Source organism: Canis lupus, chromosome X, assembly GCF_011100685.1.
Source record: "Canis lupus familiaris isolate Mischka breed German Shepherd chromosome X, alternate assembly UU_Cfam_GSD_1.0, whole genome shotgun sequence".
Classification (NCBI taxonomy): Eukaryota; Metazoa; Chordata; class Mammalia; order Carnivora; family Canidae; genus Canis; species Canis lupus.
The window spans coordinates 14,590,945-14,609,986 of record NC_049260.1 but is presented as its reverse complement, the minus strand read 5'-3'; the positions used below and the strand labels follow the sequence as shown (position 1 = coordinate 14,609,986).

General features: G+C 41.5%; 1 protein-coding gene and 1 pseudogene across 2 annotated transcripts in view; one reads left to right on the top strand and one right to left on the bottom strand.

The window, feature by feature from the left end:
• The window catches only part of CDKL5 (cyclin dependent kinase like 5), a 212,744-nt gene extending 199,624 nt beyond the window's left edge, over nucleotides 1-13,120 (bottom strand). The window contains exon 1 of one of the 2 annotated variants that reach the window (XM_038586967.1): nucleotides 12,990-13,120. The gene's annotated coding sequence lies outside the window, so the exon portion shown is untranslated. The remainder of the gene's footprint in view (nucleotides 1-12,989) is intronic. The other variant, XM_038586972.1, reaches the window with a different exon arrangement.
• A 3,438-nt stretch (nucleotides 13,121-16,558) lies between these two features.
• Nucleotides 16,559-16,712, top strand: LOC119868599 (annotated as a pseudogene).
• Nucleotides 16,713-19,042: the final 2,330 nt, after the last annotated feature.

Genomic DNA, 19,042 nt, shown 5'->3' with positions numbered 1-19,042 from the left:
CAGGACCCTGGGATCATGACCGAGCAAAAGGCAGATGCTTAAGTGACTGAGCCACCCAGGAGCCCAATAAGTAAATCTTTTAAAAAATAAAAACAGAGGCGCCAGGAGCCTCGGTGTCCATCGAAAGATGAATGGATAAAGAAGATGTGGTCTATGTATACAATGGAATATTCCTCAGCCATTAGAAACGACAAGTACCCACCATTTGCTTCCACATGGACGCAACTGGAGGGTATTATGCTGAGTGAAATAAGTCAATCAGGGAAGGACAAACATTATATGGTCTCATTCATTTAGGGAATATAAAAAATAGTGAAAGGGAATAAAGGGGAAAGGAGAAAAAATGAGTGGGAAATATCAGAAAGGGAGACAGAACATGAGAGACTCCTAACTCTGGGAAACGAACAATGGGTGGTAGAAAGGGAGGAGGGCGGGGGGTGAGGGTGACTGGGTGATGGGCACTGAGGGGGGCACTTGATGGGATGAACATTGGGTGTTATTCTGTATGTTGGCAAATTGAACACCAATAAAAAATAAATAAAAAATAATAATAAAGACTAGATCTGAATAATGAAAAAAAAACCAGAGGCACCTTAGTGGCTTGGTTGGTTAAGCAGCTGACTCTTGATTTTGGCTCAGGTAGAAATCGGGCTCCACACACAGCAGGGAGTCTACAGGAGATTCTCTCTCTCTCCTCCTCCTCCTGCTCCTCCTCCTCCTCCTCCTCCACTTCCTCCTCCTCGGTCTCTCCTTCACTCCCCTCCCATAAAATAAGTAAATATTTTTAAAAAGAAAAGAAAAAATTAAAAAATAAAAACAAACAGAAACAACGTTCATCTAGCCAGCTAATATTGTAGAGTGGATTCTTTGGTAAAGTCATTGCAGAGAGCGTCTTTCTAAAGCACATATTTTATCTCACTATGTGAACACATTTAAAACCAGCCTCCCAGGGCACCTGGCTGGCTCAGCCAGTAAAGCATGCAACTCTTGATCTTGGAGTCTCCAGGTCATGAGTTCAAGCCCCATGTTGGACCTAGAGATTTTTTTTTTTAATAAATAAATAAAACCAGCCTCCCAATCTGAGGGGCATGAACAGTAGTCTGGAGGTGTGTGAAGCCATATGATAAATAAGCAAACACCTTCACAGAATGTCAGTTTTGCTTAACAGTAACTAATATACAATACAAGGTATATACAAGCACACATATGCAGGCACACATGAGAGTTTATTATGGAACAGAACTTACCACTTTAATGAAATCATGCAATAAATCATGAAAATACTCAAAAGAAATGTCACTCTTCTAGTTGCCAACTTTGGCCTCGCCCTCATCTGCTAACGGTAAACATTGGTTGAAAGGTTTCAGGGATGCTACAGGGAGCCATTAGCACCTATTTACACACCAGTGTGGATCTAATTATGTAACACAGTTATGCCCAAGAGCAGTGACTAGACACAGGGCAAGGATGTCTATTGGGCAAGCAGAGAGGAAGACCCACTAGACAGGTATCTAACAGAGAAGCCACTAAACAAGGAAGAAGGCACGGACATGAAGGAAGGTGGGCAGAAAAGAGGTACCTTTCATCAGAGAAAAATTTATTGAGCATTTCCTATGTGCCAGGCAATGCACTAGATGCTGAGGCTACAACGGTCAATATCATGCCTCCAGGAGCTTACAGTAGAAAACTGATACCAAAAAAAGAAAAGAAGAAAACTGATACCATGCGTTCATCCATTTTACCCAAAGGCTTAACCTTTACCAAAAGCTCACCCCTATTTAAACTCCTGGTTGCAGTATTTCCTATGCATACATAGCGTTTTCCTATGTAAAAGTGAAAATGGACAGAAAAAAAGCCAAAAGATGGCCATAAAGAAAGAAAATCAAGATCCTGGAATGTAGCTGAGGTAAAAGCATCAAAACAAAGCATACAATTCATGAATCCATGTTAGTTCTTGCTATTTCCCCAATTTTATATGCTCGTTCTTAGACCCATGTCTTTGAATACGCTATCTGCTGGAAAATTCCTTCCTTTCACCAGACATTCTGGGCCTCCTTTAAGACTCTTCACAAACACTCAGGAATCACTGCCTTTCCCAGCCCCCTTAAGTCTGCATTAAGTGCACCTCTTCTGGTCTAGAGTACCAGCGCCCTGTTTTGTTTTGATTTTAAGATTTTATTTATTTATTCATGAGAGACACAGAGAGAGAGGCAGAGACATAAGCAAAGGGAGAAGAAGCAGGCTCCCTGCAGGGAGCCTGATGTGGGACGTGATCCCAAGACCCTAGAATTACAACCTGAGCTGAAGGCAGATGCTCAACCCCTGAGCCACCCAGGTGCCCCATCAGTGCCCTGTCTTTCCATCTGAACATGCATATGACCCTGCACTTTAGTCATGGTTCTTTGCCTCTTCTGCCGGATTACAAACTCCATGAGGGCACACCACATCTTGGCTTTGTATCTCCATCACCTACTATGATGCTGACACCAAGATACCCAAATCATCAGATCCCTTTCATAAAGTCAGTCAAAGACAAATGTGGCTTTCCTTTACCAACCCTGGGCAGAAGGACAGACTCAAAAGCACAACTCCAAATCAAGGATCAAGGACAGTCACTCTGGATGCTGGAGAAACCACTAGCACAAAAACATCACTTTCAAACTCCAGTAAAATCTAAATTGAGGCAACTCTTCTAAAATAAATGTCCTAGGCTGAATAGGAAGCAAAAAAAGCAATGCCAAAAACCACTGCAAACTTTAAGTTACCAGCACCAGGATTAAAAAAAAAAAAAAAAAAAAAAAATGATTACAGCAACAAGGAGAGAACACAGAGCAGGTATAGAATGCTTCAGAAAAGCCTAAGAACTCCAGGCCAAAGTGAGCTACGTTAGAGGCTGCATCAAAATAGATTTCAAAGGAAATACTTGAAGAAGGAGGTGACACTGCAGTTATTTTTTGTACATATAGAGGGCAAAAGTGCATGATAGCATTCTCTACAGGTATAAACTAACAACTTTACACCAAAGAAGACCTCATTATTCCATCATAAAGGCAAGCAAAAATACATCATGGCTGATGATTTCCAAAAAACAAGTGAGCACATAGGAACACATACTTTAGAAGGAAAAAGAAACAAATCAGCATATGTAAAATAAAACCTTTGGAGCACTTTTATACACATCATCTCACTTGAACATAAGAAGCTCGACAGAGACCAGTTTAATATAAAAGATAAGGTCACAGAATATGAACCAGATTTGAAAATGGTACTTACAGCCAAAGATTGGTATTCCTAAACAATATTAACAAAATTCTCTAAAATCATTATAGGTGCTCAAATGAGATTTCATAAAATATGAATTAGCATAAATGCTGAAAATATTAAACTAGACCTAAGACACTGTATTTGGGGAAAAAAAGAATAAAGCAAATTTAATGCCGATATTTAATGAAACATTTCATTAGAACATTAAACACCTCAAGCAGATTAAAGATGGGGGGCAGTGAGGAATTTTAAGTTTAAATATGGAAGAGAGCTGACACTATTAGAAAAAAATTTAACTCAGTTATAAATAGAAATGACATTCCTACATAAGGTTAACAGAATGGTGAAGGATAAAAGGAGCCTTAGAAAATTAAAGGTAATTTCTATAAAAACAATGAAAAGAGTATCACAGATGACAATCAATCAAAGACGCAGTTGCAAAAATTTTAGTGAGATGAAGGAAGAATATTCTACTTTGTACAGATTATGACCTTTCCAGTAAATTATCAAGGTTGCATTGAGCTAAAATTCTTGGATTTTGTTTTGTTTTGTTTTGGGGAGGAGGAAGGAACATTTCATTTCATGTCACAGCTCTGCTTAAAACCTTCAATAGCTTGCCAGAAGACTTAGGACAAGCTTAAAAACCCCGTAGATGGCCTACTAAGCTTTTTCAGGACCTGGCCCCTGCCTAATTCTGCTTCATCACCTGCTTCTCTACTTTCCAGCCATTTTGGATTTCTCTCGGTTCTTTAAAAGGTGGTTTTTCAAAAGCCGCTAGCTCTCACTCTGCCTCAGGGCATTTATACCTTATGGCCAGGAAAATTTATTTCCCCAACTAGACCATGTCCTTCTCATCCTTCAGATCTCACTTAAATGTTAATTCCTCAGTGTGGCCTTCCTACCTGCTCCCCCCAGGACAGATCCCAATCCCTACTCTGTTACATAATCCCATAGTATCTTGTACCTTGCCTCTGACTCCAATGCAAAACTGTAAATTCTTTAAGGGCAAGGCCTCCTCAAAAAAGGAGTGGAGGGAAGGGGCTGGGTAGCTCAGTCAATTGAGCATCCAACTCTTGGTTTTAGCTCAGGTCATGATCTCATAATCTCAGGGTTGTGGGATCGAGCCCCAAGTCAGACTCCCAGCTCAGTGCCAAGTCTGCTTGGATTCTCTCTCTCTCTCTCTCTCTCTCTCTCTCTCTCTCTCTCCCTTAGCCCCTTCCCCATAAGAGTATGCTCTTGCACTCTCTCTCTCTCTCAAATAAACACATAAATCTTAAAAAAAAAAAAAAAAAAAAAGGAGGGGGGCAAGGACTCCATATCTTTTTACCTATCACTCTATCCAGCTTTTATCATAATTTGGTATACAGGAGATACTCAGTAAATACTTGCTAAATGAAGGATAGATCCACAGGATGTAGGACCAGTTATCTTAGAAATCATTCGTAAAGTATGAAACGCCAATTTGCACAAAATGAGGTTTTATCTACCTCAACTATTTTCAATTATTAACAATTAAAATAAAACTTCCTTTTCATTTGCAGTACTGTTAAATTTTAGTTGTAGTATTAGCAAATAACAATTACAGTATTAGCGGAGTGCCTGGCTGACTCAGTCAGTAGAGCATATGACTCTTGATCTCAGGGTCTTGAGTTCAAGCCCCACGTTGGGCACAGAGACTACTTTTTTTTTCAGAGCCTACTTTAAAAAAAATAATAACAGTACTAGTAATTAAAGCTAATAACAGTACTAGTAATTAAAGCTAATAACACCTGGGTGGCTCAGCAGTTGAGCATCTGCCTTTGGCTCAGGGCGTGATCCCGGAGACCTGGGATAGAGTCCCACATCGGGCTTCGTGAATGGAGCTTGCTTCTCCCTCTGCCTGTGTCTCTGCCTCTCTCTCTCTCTCTCTCTCTCATGAATAAATAAATAAAATCTTTTTAAAATTTTTTTAAAAAATAAAAAATAAAGCTAATAACACTCTGTGAGAGGCTAACAAACCAGATGAGTATGTGGATAAATTCTAGGATATGTCATACCTGAACCAATTTCTGTAATCTACGAAAAATTCTATTCATCAGGAAACTAGTTTCTACCCAGCCAGTATCAGGGTAACTGGGCAAACCCAAGTCAGTAAGCTGTACTGTAACTATTACTTGTCACCTTTTTTTATCTGCCATATCTTCCTTAAGTGAATATATGTGCTTAATCTGATTATAACAATAGGACCCTACACTGCCAAGAACCTAATCTTCAAGCATAATACAACATCTAAAACTGAGATTTAAAATTGCAACTTACAGGGGGCCTGTGGCTGGCTCAGTCAGAAGAGCAAGCAACTCTTGATTTTGGGGTCATGAGTTTGAAACCCACATTGGGTGTAGAGATTATATAAATAAATAAACAAACAAACTTTAAAAATAAAAAAATTGCAACTTATGAAAGAAAAAAGGGGCAGTCTTAAAAATAAATAAATAATATATTCATCTATATGTTAATTTCCAGAAATCAAAGCTGGCACATTTAAAATTACAATTTCCTTGGGATCCCTGGGTGGCGCAGCGGTTTGGCGCCTGCCTTTGGCCCAGGGCGCCATCCTGGAGACCCGGGATCGAATCCCACGTCGGGCTCCCGGTGCATGGAGCCTGCTTCTCCCTCTGCCTGTGTCTCTGCCTCATTCTCTCTCTCTCTGTGACTATCACAAATAAATAAAAATTTAAAAAAAAATTTTTTTAAAAATTACAATTTCCCTCTAAATCAAAATGGTTACATTGTCAGAAAGCACTTCATTACGTTACTATTTGACATTAGACCTTACCTTACAAAGGATACAACGTAACAACAGAATCCTACAGCCATAGCTGTTAAACAGTTAAAAAAAAAAAAGTAAACCCATTTCAAACCAGTTATGACTGAATTTACAGTAAACTATTATTATCAGAGTAGTGCTGTGGCCAATCTGTTTGTTATTAAAAATCCAGACACAATCTACCACACAAGGAGTTATTGATTTACCTGCCTGGTACTTGTAAGGGTCACTTTCTATAGAGAAACATTCATGTAAAAGCAATGAAAGTTAGTTTCCAAAACATTTTATACCTCTAACCAAACCACTGCCTTCTTATTATGTGTACTCAAAAAACAACATCCCTGAACCATCCTATCAGCAATGTCCATCTACATCTGTAGTACACTGAGTGAAGGAGAGCAACTGGGAGCATGGAGATCAGCCTATGCCACACAACTCACTCCCAAGGTAGCTTTACTCCTACACCCATCCTTTAAGGGTAACTAAAAAGAAAATGATGCAAGCAGGAAAACAGCTGTAGCTACAGTACCTTGAAGGTTAAGTCCCGCAACAATCCAATCTGAAGCAACAAAAAAAGGAGACCATGTGTTTGAATACCTGAATTTAATGAAGCCTGCTCTATGGCATGCACAGTAGGCATGAATCTTTCAAGGGGGATTAGAGCTCAAACAATAAAATGCACAATGTTATTGGCTTAAAATTAAGAAAATCAATTATTTTACCCATAGTCTTAAATCTTTAAGGAATTTTTTCTTCCCTAATTATATTACTTTTACTTTGATTTCTTTTTTTTTTTTTTTTTTTTTTAGTAATTTCAATACCCAAGTTGGGGCTTGAACTCATGATCCTGACATGGAATTGCATGCTCCACCAACTGAATTAGTCATGCACGCCTACCTGGATTTCTTACTCCTGATTTTCCAACATATCACTAAGAACATTACGTTTTATTTGCTGGTTTAAAAAAGATCAAAACAGGGCAGCCCCAGCGGCCCAGCGGTTTAGCACCACCTTCAGCCTGGGGTGTGATCCTGGAGACCCAGGATCGAGTCCCACGTCAGGCCCCCTGCATGGAGCCTGCTTCTCCCTCTGTGCCTGTGTCTCTGCCTCTCTCTCTCTCTCTCTCTGTCTGTCATGAATAAATAAATAAAATCTTTAAAAAAAAATCAAAACAAAATCAAATCAAAACCACAAAAACAAAAACACAAAAACAAGGTAATTTATAAGATTTGCAGTACCGTCCTTTATACTCTGCCATACATTATGTTTAGGCAAAACATTTTTAAGATTTCATTTATTTAAGCAATCTCTACATCCAACAGGGGATTCAAACTCATGACCCTGAGCTGCATGTTCTATCCACCAAGCCAACCAGGCACCCGTAGGCAAAAGCTTTCGAAAATAAAACAGCACTAAGAAATTGTAAAATGTGTAAAAAAAAATATTTCTAAAAAACCTTTTTTTTTTTTTTTTTTAAGATTTATTTATTTGAGACAGAGCAAACCAGAGAGAGTGTGAGCTGGAGGTAGGGGCAGAGGGAGAGGGAGAGGGAGAAGTAGGCTCCATCCCAGAATCCTGAGATCATGACCTGAGCCGAAGGCATCTAACCAACTGAACCACCCAGGCACCTCGAAAGACCTATCTTTTAAGATCTACGTCATTTTGTATATTAGTGTCTGATGATAAAGGGATCTAAGTGGAAGCAAGTAAGTAAGGTTTTTAAAAACACACATTAGCAGGGAAGATATTTTGGGGGCAATGGAAATGTTCTAAAATTGGATTGCAGTGATGATTATACAACTCCATAAATTTACCCAAAAAAATCACTGAATGGTACACTTAAACAGGTGAATTTTACAGTATGTAAAGTATACCTCAATAATGCTGTTAAAAATGCATACTGAAGGGGCACCTGGGTGGCTCAGTAGGTTAGGCATTCGTCTTTGGCTCAGGTCATGATTCCAGGGTCCTAGGATTGAGCCCCATATCGGGCTCCCCGCTCAGTGGGGAGCCTGCTTCTCCCTCTCCCCTCTGCTCATGCTTTCTCTTGCTATCTCTCTCTCTCTCAAATAAATAAATAAAATCTTTTTTTTTTTTTAATGCATACTGAAAACCTGCACTTGGTAAAGAAATAAACCCACAAGAATTTATGTATAGGTCCCATCTTTGTAGAACAACTGTCCTGCTCTGGCCAAGATGATTTCTAGCCCTGAGGTTCTACAACATTCATCACTGGTTTCTAACTTTAATAAGTGACAAAAGTGATTTTCATCAATTATAGAATAAAACATCAAGTCCTCTTCCTCCCTAACATGGACCTCTGAGCACTCCTTTGGACTACGCAACTGTTTAGCTCTCTTAATGATGGGTCTTATTTTAAAACACACACGCGCACACACACACACACACAAAATCACAAGAGGCTTCAAGTAGCAGAAAATTCTTTCAAGTAGAAACATTTTTGTCAGAGTCCAACTTACATGTATTAAGAAGCAACAACATACCTCTGTAGACTTCATTTACCTCCAGGTTTTATTTCACTTAAGTCATAACAATTACAGAAAAGATACCCATCTGCAAATTGTAATGGCTGCCATTTAGAATGCATCTAAACCACAAAATTGAATTCAAGGAATACCTTCATCGCCTTTATTAGTGTAGCAAATTTAATCAAAGTCAGTCAAAAGTTACAGTGGAACATGCACAAACATGAAATACCAAGTAGTTAATTAGAAACAGCTACCTCATTTTGGGTGTAAATAATTATGTACAATTATGAAGAAACAGAACTAACGACCCTCTGTTAGAAAAGCCCGCACTTCAGTTTATCTTATCCATAGTGCTGATGAATCGGAATCCAGCCTCCCATGTGACTAAAGGTCAGGCAGCCTTACCAATGTAGCCTGTGAGCTCCAGGAGGCATATTTTATACCTCAACTCCCACCCCAGGAGTGACTCTACAGTAGGACCTCAAAATATGTTTGGGCAATCAGATTCCTAAAGGGAAGCAGCATGGTTTTGAAGAACACAGGTTCAAGTCAGACCGGTTTAGATGGAAGTTTTGCCTCTGCGGCAGACTAGCTGGGCAATCTGAGCAATTTTCTCTCAAAAAAAAAAATTTTATTTTCTCTCTCTGAGCCCATTCGATCAAGTGTATAGGGAAATAAGGAAAACATCTACCTCACAGAAGTGTTGTAAGAACACACATACACACATCTACCCATGCAAATGAATTATTTACTATAGTATCCTGTCTTCAGTAAGGCTCAATAAATAGTATGTTATAATTTAATTATTACAAAGACTGCCCAAAAGAGAGAACAGTCCCAAAACTTGACCTTAATCAGAACTGTCTCCAACACAAATGTTTCTGAGAGCTTAATTCAAAATGTTGACAATTAATTTCAAAGACCTGAATGGGTAGGTCCTTTTACCCTCTTAAGTAATTTTCTATTAATTCTCAAATCTTAATTATCTAAATGTTATCAGGCTCAAGTCCTCACCCAGCTTTCACTGACAGAATTGCACCCAACTTCATATCTCAGTATTATGAAGTAAATGTACAAACTTGAATGAGAAATGAGGCCAAACCTTTCAGTAATCCAGTCATCCATGTGCCGTTCTATATGAAGGAAACATTCTAGAAACTACCAAGAATTTAAATCCAAACACGAAAGTGATGCATTGTCAACAAAAGATTTCTAATATTGAGTTTAAGATTGAAAGCAAATTGGAAAACCCTCCCAAACAGAAAGTTTAAATTTAGTCTTTTAATTACAGTATTTTCCTAAGTTGAAATACGTGACCCAGTTGACAACATCAGATGATAACGTTTAAGATTCTATCTCCTCTTCTACCAAGGAATTTGATGTTGCAAACAAAAACAAACAAAACAACCTTTGAAATCTAAAACTATCAAATTCTGAGTAAACAGCCTTTTACTATGTAGAAAGCAACTTAATATTTAAAATTTTGCTATTCTTGTACCAAAGTTAAGGGTTACCTGAAAGATTTCCCTCATGTTTTGGGTCTGTGGATGTGGGTGGATTCTTCTAAATGCCTTATTATTGGGCATCAATTTATTACACGAGGTCTTATCCCCACATTTACTGCCAAAATAAAGTCCTTTGCTAACATACCCTCTAAAACCTAGAAGAAATGAATGAGATAACTACCAAAGTTATCAAAATGGAAAGGGGGGTGAGGTGAACTTTTGACAGACACGCTGAAGGTTTATTTTCTTGGTTCATTTCCTTACAAATTTCCTACAGCCATACTCTTAGATATAGCTGAATTTTCTAACACAAAGTAAATTGAAACAAATCATAATGAAAGGTTAAAATTTCTGCAACAGAAGCCACTGTCATTTCCAACAATGCAACTATTGTTTAAAGAGAGTCTCACAGATTCTTGGACACAGTGGTGAAGCAAGGCTGGGGGGGGCGAAGAAAGCATACTTGAAGGAATTTCTCCACCTCTGTATTTTAGTTCGTAATGGAACAATACTGCACCTTCAAAGTAGAAATACCATGTAAAATCTGGTTCTCATTAAATGACTGCCTTAGCCCCATGCAGCATATTTGGAACAGAATCCAACTGATTCGCAATCAGTCAACCTTTTATTACTCATCTATGCGAGATGGCCCTGCAATTTCCCTCAATGGGAGCCTTTTCTTCTAAAACCCCGGGGAATACTGTAGCTACCACACTCTGATTTTAAAAGACTCCAAGAAAATTACAATGAAAATAATGGCAGATTTAGTCCAGGGAACTTGCATAAGTAAAAGTCAAAAACCTGAGATAAAGGGTAAAATTAAAAAAGCCTTCCACAAGCCACTAAATTATAAATCTGAGCAGGAAAAAAGAAATCTTCTCTGGAGAAAGAATGTCTATTTCTAATATTTTTAATATATCAAGTTTGGTTTTCAAAAAAATTAGGCTTAGGAAACATGCTAAATAAGCAAAACTAGAATACAAGACATACACACACACACATCAAATTAATCACTGCATTATGTTTAAAAGGCAAGACAATTGAAAAAGATTTGATACTCCAGTTGAAGACCCTCCAAACTCCTCTGAAATGGTAGATTATTTAACACTCTTGGAATGATTAACTTTATTTAGCATGCCTCTTTTGGAATTCTATTATTTAATACAGCCAAACCGATTTTTTTTTTCATCCTAATTAGGTTTCCTTGTACTTGTGAAATGCTCAGCATACACTGTGCTGGCAGCTTTAGTTCTGCAGCTTCTTTCTTCTGGCTCCTTCCCCCCTCACCCAATCCCCCCCACAGCCCCCCCCCCCAAAAAAAAGATTTCCTTCCCAAATGTTCTCTTCTCTGCATTTGTCAACAGAAACACCCACTGGTGGTGTCAAACTGGTAATACCGCTGCAGGCTTCCTTACTCCTGTTCCAGTGTGAACGCCAACAATGCTTAAACCTAAAATAGTACTTTTAATAAGGAAATTAAAAGAACTGCTAAGGTATTCAAGTAGCATGTTCTCAAAAAGAGGCATACGTTTTTAAAAAATGTATTATTAATGGACCCTAACTGGGTTGCTAAATATAAGATTATACTACCCTCCCTTGAACAGTAAACACACAAGTAAACACCGTTCTTCACATTTTACAAATATTTTAAAACACTTAAAAACAAATCTACATCTAAATGTTATTCACATACAATTCCGAACAGCCTCCGTAAAGATGCCTTTTTTGCAACCCTATAGCAAGAAAGGAACACGCTGGAAATGTTACCTAAAACGATAATCCTATTTCATACATATTTATGTCTCCCGTTTTCGTCAAATGCTCTCAGACAAATTAATTTGTGTAATCTCGTACATTAACTACATAACCATTAACGTCCAAACAAACCTAATGCAGATTCACGGGAAGAAATTATTCTGTCTGCAATACTTTCTAAAATCAGCCTAAATTTCAGGCAATTAAAATAGATGGTGTCAACAGAACACTGATCTGCAACTACTTAAATAACACAGCATCCGTCTAATCTCACTGTGGAGATACTAAGGTCAGGCTTTTCCTATTCAGGCATCTGTGCTTTAACACTCAAGTGAAGCGAAGAAGAAGAAAAAAAAAAAAAAAAACCTCAAGGAAGATCTGCCTTTACAGAGAAATACGTTCAGGTTATTTTTTCCCTCAACGTGGGCTTAAAACGTGTCAATGCGAGCAGGACCTGTTCGTTCGGCAATGGTTCCAAACCTCAGGATTTAATTGCAACGAGGGTCCAAAGGGTACGAAGGTCTGGGAAGGGGCCAATTTCTGCTTCTCCCCACTATGCCAGTCGTGAACTTCACAGCAACGCCTGAAACTTGTTGGGAGGAGGCTGCAAGAGATGCGGGGCCGGCGGTGGGTCGCTCTCGCAGCCTCGCGGGCAGCCAAGGTCAGTCAGCAGGGCCGGGGCTCCGGCCCCGGCTCGCAGCCCCCGGGAGGTCGCCGACTCCCTCGGAACTCGGGCCGGGGGCTCGGGCGCACAGGCTCCTCCTCGGCGCCGGCGGCAAGGGGCTTCCCTCGCCGCAAGCCCGGGGGAGCTCGCGCCGCGGGGGCGGCGGGGCGGGGACGCCGCAGACCCGCTGCCGAGGGGAGCCCCGCCGGGCTGCCTCGACCCGCCGCCCCTCCTCACATCCTCCCGTCTCCCCGCGCCCCAAATTCCGGCCCCAACCTCTCGCCGGGGAAGCCCTTCCAGTGGCGCAATGGGGCGCTGAGGAAGGGCCACTCCAGGCTGGGGCACCCTCGCCGCGTCGCCCCGTTCTGGGGGGACCTGCGCCGCCGCCCCTTCTCAGCCTGCCCGGGGAGACCGGGTGGGTCCCCTCTCTCCGGAGAAGCTGCATGGAGCGGAATCGACGTGGGGGCAGAAGGGCTTGACCGGCGGGTGGCGGCGCAGCTACTCACCCCGCTGAGTCCCCCACCTCCAGCCGGGGACCCCAAGCTCCTGAGGCCGCCGTCGCCGCTTTACCTTTCCCAGTGGCAGGGACAACTAATGGAAACCTCCGGCCCCGCCCTCTCGCAGAGGCGAACGCGCAGCCTAATTTGCTAACTGGCCCGCCCCGGCCGTCCCACTCGGGCCAATGGAGAAGCTTCGAAGACCCCGCCAGGTCCCGCCTCCGCCCCGCCCACTTCTGGTAGAGACCAATGAGGAAAGAGCGCTCGTCCTCGAGTTCGGACCCGCGCGCCCCGCCCGCGCCGCTCGTGCTCGGACCCCAGGAACCTAAGAACGCTGGTTCCTTGTATAAGCTCGCCTGCGCGCGCACGCGCGCGCCGCATCTCCTCGCGGGCCAGGTTTGGTTGCCCAGCCAAGCCCTTAGCAACCTGGGCTGGGTGGCCGGGAGGGGCGGGGCCCGAGCCTGGAGCGGTCGGAGGGAGGGGGTCAGGGGGAGGAGGGCGGGGGTAAGGGGGGAGGGGCGGGGAAGATCGTGACTAAGAAGGGGTTGGCTGCGGGGGTGGAGGGCCGGCGGGGCCCGGGAATCCGCCTCTCACTGCGGAAAAAAAGGGGAATCCTGCCTGCGGCGCAGCGATCCTGGCCACCCTCCAGAGCGACACGTGCGGGGGGTGCAGAAGGGTCGTGGAAGAAGGGGGAGAACGCGTTTAGGGGGCGAGCCAAGGAACTGCTTGGAAATAAAGGACAGAGGACAGTTTATCTCTGTCTTTGGTAAAAATGATATCGTATCGAAGTCTATTGCAGCTGCTGCCCAACTGTTGCAGCTGTGCGTGCACATATACAGTCACATATACACACATTCACACGTACACTCATCCATCAGTCTACGATCCCTTGGGTGAATTAGGAGCAAAGAACTAGTAGCCTGAGGATTCCTTACACAGCAGCTGGATGCATGCAAAAAGGCTGTTGCAGCAGAGGCATCAACCCACAGCTCTGCTTTGGTCCAGTGCTCCACCACACAAGATTCCCCAGCTGGCAATGAAGTCATCCCCGACCGGTAGAAATGTAAAGATCTTCATACCTACCAACAATCAGGTTTCCAAAGAGGATGAAGAGGTGATGAAATGGAAGGAGATACATTTCCAATGCCACTTTTTGAAAATTAAGATAAATAATCTTGTTTAAAGGCATTGTGGGCAAATCTATGTATAGCTGCAAAATAATTTCCACATAAAGCGAAGAGGAAAAATGGGTTTCTTTCTGGTTTAGGAAAAGCGCAGAAAACAAGCATTGTATGAGGTCATAGCAGCCACCAAATGAGAAATAAGCAGTACTGTACAGCAATGGGAAATAGATATCTTGGATTAAATCCACTTAATCTATTCCTGTCGTGAATCTGGTAACAATATGTAACGAGATGCTGTGTTTGGCCACTTGGTGCCAAGCCACTAGGGTTTTCTTTCTCATAGCATGGTGAATATTTGATGAGGAAAGAAGGTGCCTGCTTTCTCTTCAGCTTTTCAGGAAGCAGATTAGAAAATTTTTCAGGTAGGAACCGTGAATTAGCAGTGAGGGAAAATGGAGTCAGAGCCAACAGCAGATCTTTGCAGAGTCTCCTGCCTTCTCCAGATGCAAAGTAACAGTGCTCTGACCTCCAGCTTCACCCACGTGGAGCCAGAATTCCCAGGCCAATCATGCCATTTTCATCCCTGCGTGTTAGCGCCTTCGTGCCAGGAATTGCAGCAGCATTACTTCTGAATCAAATGAAGAATGGTTTCTCTGTCTAGACTGAGAAAAACCAATAACTGGATATTCACTGATATAGGTCTAATTTAGTTTTAAATAGTAATACTAGATGTATTATAATGTGCCATCCCATATATAACTATGGCCTTCCACTTAGGGACATTTACTTTGATCCGGTTCTGAAGAGTTGGTGAAGGGTTTCTTAGAACCACATCCAGTTCTGCTAATTGCAATATTGATCAAAAGCATATATTTTCTAGGTCAATAAGAGTTAAAAAAGTACCACTCTGGGCAGCCCCGATGGCTCAGCGGTTTAGCGCCTGCCTTCAGCCCAGGGTGTGATCCTGGAGACCAGAAATGGAGTCCCACGTTGGGCTCCCTGCATGGAGCCTGCTTCTCCCTCTGCCTGTGTCTCTGCCTCTCTCTCTGTCTCTCATGAATAAACAAATAAAATCTTTTAAAAAATAAAAATAAATAAAAAGTCCCACTCTGCCATTTAACTGAGCTCTTTTCTTATGTAGAAAGAACACTAATACTTAACCACTGAATGAATGCCTGCTATGTGCCAAGAATTTTACATACATTTAGAGCTGCCAGATAAAATACAGGAGGCCTGTTAAATTTGAATTTCAGATAAGCAACAAGTAATTTTATAGTGTAAGTATATATTTTTATCCTGGATACATGTGGGACAAGGGTAGAAAACTAAATAAGCTTTCTAATCATTGTCCAAAAAAACATTTTTGAAATTGCCCCCTCTGGGCCCAGACCTCATAACAAAAGCAGGATCTGGGAGAAAAGCTTAAGAACCAAATCAATGTGAAAAAATAAAAAAGAACCAAATCAATGCATCCCTGTGTAGTGTTTATAGAAAGAGGTGGACATACTTAAACTAAAGAGTGTTTTGCTTTTTATCTGAAATTCAAATTTAACTGGGAATCCTGTATTTTTATTTGCTAAATCTGGCAACCCTACATATGTTATCTCTGAGGCTCATGATTCTCTGAAATATTTTCTGTCAGGTCACATTTTTCCAGATGAAGCAATGACTTCAGAGGCTCCCCAGCATCTATTCATTCCATCCTCCTAAATACTACGGCAACTGTGTTGAGGTATCCACACTCCCAGGGTGGTGGGTGCTTATTAGTCAATCAATGACTAAGGCCCAATCAGACTAAAGGAAAGGAATTAACATCCTATGATTTGAGGGAAAAGTTTTTCCCTTCTATCCTGCTGGATGAAAAAGGAAACAGGTACCTGGGTTCCCTCTGGCAGCCATTTTGTGTTTAGAGGAAAACCAAACTTAGGTTAAAGCCTGTACACTACATAAGGCAGGGTTGAAAAACAGAAAGAAAAAAACAAACAAAAAAACTGCCGTGTTCTCAATGACAACACTGAGTTGCTTAATTAAATAAATGCAAATGCCTTTGCCTTGCACTTAAGACAGTTTGAGTCAAAGTTTCTATTAGATGCCTCAAAAGTGTCCCACTACAGAGTGTGTGCTACTCATTATGGGTCTCAATAATAAATGAATAAGTAGCCATCAAGATGTAAGACATCTTTGGGGGATCCCTGGGTGGCTCAGCGGTTTGGCACCTGCCTTTGGCCCAGGGTGTGATCCTGGAGTCCTGGGATCGAATCCCGCGTCGGGCTCCTGGCATGGAGCCTGCTTCTCCCTCCTCCTGTGTCTCTGTCTCTCTCTCTATCATAAATAAATAAATAAATAAATTTATATTAAAAAAAAGATGTAAGACATCTTTGTCCTGGATACATGTGGGACAGGTCTGGAAGACTAAATAAGCCTTTTAATCATGGTCAAAAAGCATTTATGATGATACTTACCTGGCAGGGAAGATACCATGATCACGAGGGTGGTTCTCACAGGGCGAGTCTCGCCCACTACACTCAGGTCATTCTGACCACTGCAGGTTCCCCAAACATGGGAAACTCAACGCCAACTTCTGTTGGCAGGGGACTACAGGCCCTGTGGTAGTGGTGGGCGGCGGGGTGCAAAGCATATATGAAATAAATGCCTGTTTGGCTTAGACCTCATAATGCAATCAAGATCTAGGAGAAAAGCTTAAGAGTCAAATCAACGGGTAAATTTGTAGTGTTTGTAGGAAGAGGTGAGCATTAGTTATTCCTTGGCCCCGCTCAGAGCTTAAATCAGACTGTCAGATCTTACATGTTTTCATTTAAAGTTCATGCCATTTGAGAAAATGTCATTTTAGAAATGCGAGTCCAGTACCTCATTTTAAACTATTAAAACCTCTATCCTTATCCTCCAGGCACTAAGTTTAACCGCAAACAGTGTGGAAAGAACAGAAATGTCAGCATCAAAAGACCCAAGAGGGAAAACCACACCAGAATAGAATACCATATGAAAGTGGATGGTTTGCAAGACAATGTAGTTTAGTGGCTAAAACCATAGACCTGGAAACCAGATTGCCTGCATTCAAATGCCAGCTCTAGTTGCGTCCTTAGGCAAATTGTTCAACTTCTCTGTGCCTCAGTTTCTTCCTCTGTAAAATGGGAAGATGACAATAATAGTTCTCACCTGATAGGTCTGGGTGAGTGACTATTTGTGAAATGCTTAGCAGAGCACCTGGCCCATGGTAAAGATTTTACAAGGATTAGCTGTTAGTGAGCAGGGCTCAATTCCGTGGGGTATAAACATGAAGCGGTTTATTTTTCTCCAATGACTACTTTGAACCATGTATTTTTTTTTTGAACCATGTATTTTTTTAATGTGTAAGTGACATATAGTATCCCATTAGTTTCAGGGGTACATCATAGTGATTTGATATTTTTACATTGTGAAATGATCACCCCCAATAAGTCTAGTTACCATCTGTCACCATATGGTTATAACAATATTACTGACTGTGATATATATATATATCTCATATGTATATATATATATATATATATATATATATATATATATATTTCATGTGCTGTACTTGACATCCCCACTTATTTATTTTATAACTGGAAATTTGTACCTCTTAATCCCCTTCACCTATTTCACCCAAAAACCATGTTTTTATGGCAAATTTGCCCTTTGTGTCCCTTCACATCTTAGACAGTTTTTCTAACATTTAGGTCTTTTTCAGCTATTAAAAATCAATCCAGTTTAAAACCCGAATGTTACCTTTCCGTTAAATCTCATTTCTCCTACTTGCTTCCCACTGTCATCACCTGCCAAGCTTGTGGCTCAAGGCACCTGAAGTGACAAAGGGATTGGTCAGCCCTTTCACTTCTACTCCAGTTCCTTGGAGAGCAAGGTCAGTTCCCTCACCAAACCCAACTTCCCTGACCACAGGGGTTTGGTTGGGGTAGACGGGAGAAGGGACCATCAACTCTTCTGTTAACAACCTATATGAACATCGCACCCACTTCCCTATGCACTTCTCCCCACCGCTTCATCTTGGCTGTAGTTGACCTCTGTGTAGAGGGCATCTGAATGACAGGTGTAAAATCTTCCTTCCTGCTCCCATCCCAGAGCCACCACCCACAGTGCGTAGCTGTCACTTCTCCAACAGAAGCCCCCCTAAGTGGACTCAACAGGAAAAATCTCTCCCAAGATACTTCACCCATTTGTCAACAACACGCCGAAAACAAGCCAGAATCTCCGCAGGTTAACTCAATATAACTAGAGTTCCAATAACTCAAAGAACCACTCTAGCATCCTGAAAGAATATTTCCGTGTTTACTGCCTGGATCTGAATAACGGTTTCACCGGTTCGAATAGTGTGTGATCTTGAAGTTACTCTCTCTGTGTCTTGGTCTCGTCATCTGGAGTAGGAGAATAATAATGAGCTGTTATGAAGATTAATACCGGGTTAGAGGAGTTAAAGCATGTAAGGTGCTTAAAGCAGTGCTGACACAAAGAAACTGATGGATAAATGCTAATTGCTATTTATTTTTATTTTTTTAGATTATTTATTTATTTATTCATGAGAGAGAGGCAGAGACATAGGTAGAGGGAGAAGCAGGCTCCCTGCAAGGGGCCCAATGTGAGACTCGATCCCAGACCCCAGGATCACACCCTGAGCCAAAGGCAGATGCTCAACCACTGAGTCACCCAGGTGTCCCACATTATCTCTTTTAATCCCGACATTGACCCTATGAATGATGTCTTAGTTTGAGTTTCCCCAAAAGTAGACCTTAAGACAATAATGCAAGTGTAAGTAGTGTTATTTGAGACTCGATCCCAAGAAACACCAGAAGATGAGTGGGCTAGTGAGACAGGGAGGAGAAGGAAGCCAATAATAGGTGTGTTAGCAAAGCACTTAACCACTGTGGGCGACTGGAG